We start from the raw sequence: 5,976 nt of genomic DNA on the forward strand, positions 1-5,976 counted from the left end.
AAGGAGAGGAGCAGCCAGGCAGGAGGAAAAGTGGAAAACCACAGAGAAGATTCATGGATGTAGTGAAGGAGGGGATGTAGGGTGAGCTGAAGATAGATGATCCACTATAGGCTCCACGGTGACAACCTCTAAAAGGATCGGCCAAAAGAAAATGAACAGTAAAGACTCCTCTTTCATGTGGAGTAATGTATGAGTCCATCATGTTTAGACCTTCGTCCATAATGTAGTCATGTCAGACACACTCTTTCTGTGATCACGGGAGTCTCACCCACCTGCTGTTCAAATCTTTTGTTTGCATGAGACAGCCAACCAGAAGAGGAGGGTGGCCTTAAAGATCAGCCTGTTTCAAACAGTAAATGAGCTGAGGCTCCGCAACAATAAAGTCTACAATAAGTTACGGTTCTATCTGTTGTTATTTTGTATTTTTGGTTGTCTTCTTTTTTTTAAAGATTGATGTAACTTCTGTTTTTTCTGGTTCAGAAACAGGAAGATAACATTTTGAACCCTGCTTTCGTGGCACCGTTCAGTTAATTGTTTCTCCAGCTGGCTAAACAGAATTACTACAAAGATGTGACGCTCCAACATGCAGTGTTCAAAGGTCAGCAACCAAGCTATGAATGAAGATTAGGCTTGACCATAGAGACATAAAAAATAGCTTTTAGTTACATAGCCACGTCTAAAAAGAATATAAGAGACCCTCCCATATCAAAGGAGAAGTATACCAGTATGTATGGTTCATATTCGTTGTTATCTTGAAATTCCTGAATAGAAAGACATTTTCTGTCATCTCTTAAGAGGTAGCTGTTTGGTTGAGGTTTAGTTTGGTTCAGAATGCAGGTGAAATTTGAAATTACTTAAAGACTCAAAGATTGTTACATCTTCAGAAAATATTCTGTCCCCGCTTAAAAACTGGACATGGAACATGACAGTCTTTGTGAGGGCAACTTTGAGTTTGTGTATGCATGCGTACGTCTTAGTGTGGTTTCCTGTTTTAGACTGTACTGACATAAAGCGTGGTCTCACAATAGCCCATTGTCCCGTCTCCCCTCCACGCTTCCTGTCAGCGCAGAATTCACGGAAATAAGGACACAGTGCAAACAAACAGCAGCGGCTACAGATCTCCACCCACTCTAGGGTCCTCCAGGAGGAACCCGTCCTCGACTCAGGGGGTGGGTGGTAGCGTTCCTGCCAGGAAGCTAATCAGCGTCGCATCCCACTTTGACGAATGCAAGAGAGCCACATTTACAGTGTGCATATGTGCGCGCTTGGATACGTGTGAATGTTGACTGATGAGGAATGGAGCAGGAGGTGGTGAAGGGTGGAGGGTGGAGTAGAGAAAGAAGAGTTGGGGTATGAAAAACGAAACCAGGAATTGTGGGGATTTCCAACAGAGGCCTCTATGGTTTGTAGTATATCAAACAGTGTGATTACACTTAGAGCGAGCTGGTTTTCTTTGGTGGGAAAGTAGACTTTGCACATTTTTGGGGGTTTGGGTGCATTGTGAAGACATGACTGCTCTCTTTTTCAAAAAGTAAATGTCAGTTTTTTATTAGACGTCTGAGAAAATCATTATGTTGCGGCTCAGTTTCACAGTCATGGATTATGGGTAAATTCTTTGGTCATCTTCACTGTCTTTTCCTTGAAGTCTGGGACTAGGATTCATCTGTGAGGCTGAGTTTCCCAAAAAGTGCAAGTAAAATGATAATAATACCACTCTGATAAAAAGCGAATAGCTTAAATAAGAAGCTCACAGTCTGCTAGCTTAACTACCTTGGCTCTGGCTGCATTCAACATATCGGCCTGCCAGCTCACTTCATGCTCAGCAATTTAAATTTTATATCTGATTTCATACACACAAAAGCCGCAGTGTTAAAATTACAAATTTAAATGTGCCTTACTATTTCTTGGCCACTGTGTTTAGGTGGTTGTATAGATTAAACAAGAATGCTGATGTTAATGTTAGTCAGCTCCAGGATAGTGAGGTCAGCCGTAGCTGATTTTGTTAAACGGTGCGGTCGGTCTTACCTTCATTTAAACACAACCAAGGCAAAATATATAATCACTGATTACAAGAAAATGTATTCAAATGAGGACAAAAGAAGAAAAAGATTTTCACACGACATTAGCCGAGAAATAGTGGGATTGCTAAAGAAACTTTCTATGGTATATATCTACGGTTAGAGAGACATATTATAAGGTTAGAGATAAAGTATAGAAAATGGGGAGAATATCTAGACCTCATAATATCATATCACACCAACAGGGCACTTCACTCTCAGACTGGAGGCTTAATTGTGGTACCTAGGATATTTAAAAGTAGAATCGGAGGATCTCTTCTGTAGAACCAGCTCCCTGTTTGGATTCAGGAGACCGACTCTCTCTACTTTCAAGATTAGTCTAAAAACTCTATTTTTGATAAAGCTAGGGCTGGATCAGGTAATCTTGAACCCTCCCTTAGTTACAGTGCAATGGGCTTGGCTGGAGCAGTCTAGGCCTGAATCACTGTTTGGGTGTCATTCACATCTTTTCACTCTGTGTTTATGCACCACTCTGCATTTAGTCATTACTTATTATTAAACTCAGGCTCTCTTTCACAGTTTCGCCCTGTCTTCCGTCCAAATCCAACCAGATATGGCACACGGCTGCGTCTCCCTGAGCCTGATCACGCTGGAGGTTTCTTCCTGTTAAATGGGAGTTTTTCCTTCCCACTTTTGCCAAGTGCTTGCTCATAAGGGTTTATCTGATTGTTGGAGTTTTTTCTCTATTATTGTCAGAAGAATGTTTTGATGTAATGCTACAAAATAAAATACATTTTCCGTAAATACTCAAAGCAGGAGCTTGGATCTCATCTGCTCGTATATTTGTGGGTATCTATGCATTAATGTGTATATAATGTACATGAGGATATATGTATATAATACTGTAATTTCTTCTATTTGCTTTTGTTTTATTATGGCTGAATTCTAATTTAAGTTAAAAAAAATTAATAGTGATGAAGCTTGTCTGACTGCTGCCAAGGAAGATTGCTGATGACTTGTTGGGCTGTTGAAAGGAGCTGTCTTCTGTTCTGATGTCCTGTATTTGGCTTAAAAAAATACTAAAAATTCTTAACACAGAAAATGAAATCTACACAGACAGAGTAGATCATGACCATTAAGGGACAGACAGTCGATGGTATTCAGCCTTATAAATATGGAACATTTATTGATTCAAATCTGACCTTTGCAGCAAACTGTCTATCATGGATATGTGTCTGTAAAGAACAGATACTCACTAACTCAGTCTATTTGTTAAATGGTCTAATAGACTGATTGTTGAGCCACAGCTGAACCCATCATCCCTGTACGCCAGACAGTCACACTGGCTGGCTGCTTTGATTTTACTTGACAGCTCGGTTCTAGTCCCAAAGTGCACAACAACAAGGCTTAAAAGTAGCTTTGTTCCAGCAGTCATTAGTCAAAAGAGTCCGATTGTTATTTATCTCTTCATTATGATGCATTGTGTTTATCTGTTGTCTGTGTTTGTTTAGAAAATGCGAGCGTCAGGATGGACGACCCACTTAGCGCAGAACAAATCTACCTCTGGGTACAAATATAGTAACTTTAACCTGAACTTTATTGATCTTATTCTGTTCCACAGGGCAGCAGCTCAGTTCACTCACAGTCTGAAAAAAGCCATTTAGAGCAGTCTGAATGCCCCCCGGCTCACAGGGTTACTTTTAAACATCCTGACCTCATTATATAAAACACTGTGAGCATCAACCATTGTAACAGCACATATATGACAGAAAAGCATAACAGCTGATAGGTATTTATAAGTCTTTTGTGAGCTGATGTTTTCTTGCATAATCTGAAAAGGTGTTAAGTGCCAGACTGGCCCCACACACACATGTATACAAAACATAGACTCACAACCACATGAGCGCACAGGGAAAAACACACCCGTGCTGCCAAATCCACAGACACGCCAGCGAGTATAGAGATCCAATCAGGAAACAGTCTTGATGAAAACAAGACATTTGGGATTGTTTCCACTAAAATAGCAAGAAGGTCCCTGAACACATCATTCAGACAGAGTCATGGAGAGAGAGAGAAAGAGAGAAAGGGAGAGAGAGAGAGCACCTGTGTCCACTGCAGACTCCCCAGACAGACGTTTGGTTCCAGACTCCTGAAAAACACAGTAGCTGCTGTTATTCTAAGAGTCAAATTAGCGGACTGGACGCTAAAAGTTGGAGAGCCCTAATTTAAACCAGTCTGGCTGCTGTGGAGTAGAGAAAGGATTTACTAACTAGTGCTCAATGCCGACTGCAAAGTGCACCAGTGCAATAAAAAGAGTTATTGCTTAGACTGAGAATTTAAAGTGAATTAAGTTCGGCTTTGATTGAAAGTGAGAGTTCGAATCATAGCGAGCAGTGTCTTCTGGCAACAGGCCACTCAAAAATCAGGGTTAAGCTTTACTTTCCTTCTACGTTAGCAGTGTCCAGATGCTTTTTTGAGGTCTACCTTTATGGGTCAAGCAGCGGCAAAGTAATAAGATGACCCAAAACAAAGCCATTCCTGTAAGCACACTCATAATAAAAGCAGTACATATTTCTGTAATGTTGCGGCACATTTTGGGAGGGAGACCTTTTTTACTTTCCAAACCATTACTTATAATTTCAGAGGGCTGTTGTTCATTACCTGAAAATGTCTCTGGTCTCAAATGCAAATATGTTACAGTTCATGGCTGGCTTGAAAATGACTTTGGAAATTGGTCAGGTTTCTTGGGCTTTTGCTGCTGGAAATGGTTTCAGCGTTTCTGGCAGGCTTTTGCACTGTGTGAAAGTTGCTTCCTGGAAAGTCTTCCCAACTTTTTAGTCTGTGAATTATTCATCCTGCTTCAATTCACTCCACTCACACCTTCCTCCTTAAGCCCCCTGTATTCCCTCTTCTGAATGCTTTTTTTTTTTTTTTTGCAACTTGACATCATTTCCACACATTGATGCCCTTTTCTTACTTTACTGTATGCTTTTTAAATGTCATTATGCCATAGGGTGTTTTGAATCTACACTCTGCGTAGCCCCACTCCACTTAGATGCAGTTCTTGTACAAAACATGCATTTTACAATCATGGCAGATTTATCACCGAAATCTATATTTAGTTCGGATAGACCAAGAAAAAGATTGACAGGTCATTTCACACCTGTGTGCTTGAAGCAACTAAGCTGAGTTTATCAGTTCATGTTAGCTTGCTAATCAAACTAACAGTACATCACGAGCTGACTGGGGCTAAGGTTTTGAGAGCAACAAGTCAGCATCCTAACACCTGTTAATTCAAATGCATGACTAACATTAAATTCGTATTGCTGTATGAGCTGGAAGCGTAGTTTGGGGGGTTTACACTTTTGACTGCTAAGCGAACTCGTGGACAAGCAAGATGGACAGCTTAGGCTTTCAGGATGAAGATGACACTCAACCTTAATTTCCCCTAATTTTCCATAATATCCACTCTTTTTTTGGACTCCAGAAAAAAAATCCCTGGTCAGCCAAGATCTCTTTTGCTTTCGTTTCCTATCGTTACATTATATCACATTACAAGTTCTATGCAGATGCGGTGCAACATTATGTAAAGCACTGGATACCATGATGTGAGATTCCAATAAATACAGCAGAGCTAGCATTAAGCGAGAAAGAATTGCACTTAATTGCATGAATCATAGAGTTGGTTAACTAATGCAACAATGCTGTAAAGCTTCACTCATCTTATAGTACTGGGTTGGGCATCCTTTTTGCCTTCAGAACTGCCTCTTTGTGGAAAAGATTTAAAGTGTGCCAGGAAAATATCCTCCACATTATCACATCACTGCCAGCCTGAACTGTTGATATACGGCATGATGGATCCATGCTGTCATGTTGTTTTTGCCAAATTCTGACACTGCCATCAGATGTTGCAACAAACACAGAGATTCATTGCAAAAGGCAGTGTTCAATCTTCTGT

This window comes from Diplotaxodon limnothrissa, linkage group LG8 (assembly GCF_057381915.1).
Source record: "Diplotaxodon limnothrissa isolate DT_005_m linkage group LG8, D_limnothrissa_male_GT1.1, whole genome shotgun sequence".
NCBI lineage: Eukaryota > Metazoa > Chordata > Actinopteri > Cichliformes > Cichlidae > Diplotaxodon > Diplotaxodon limnothrissa.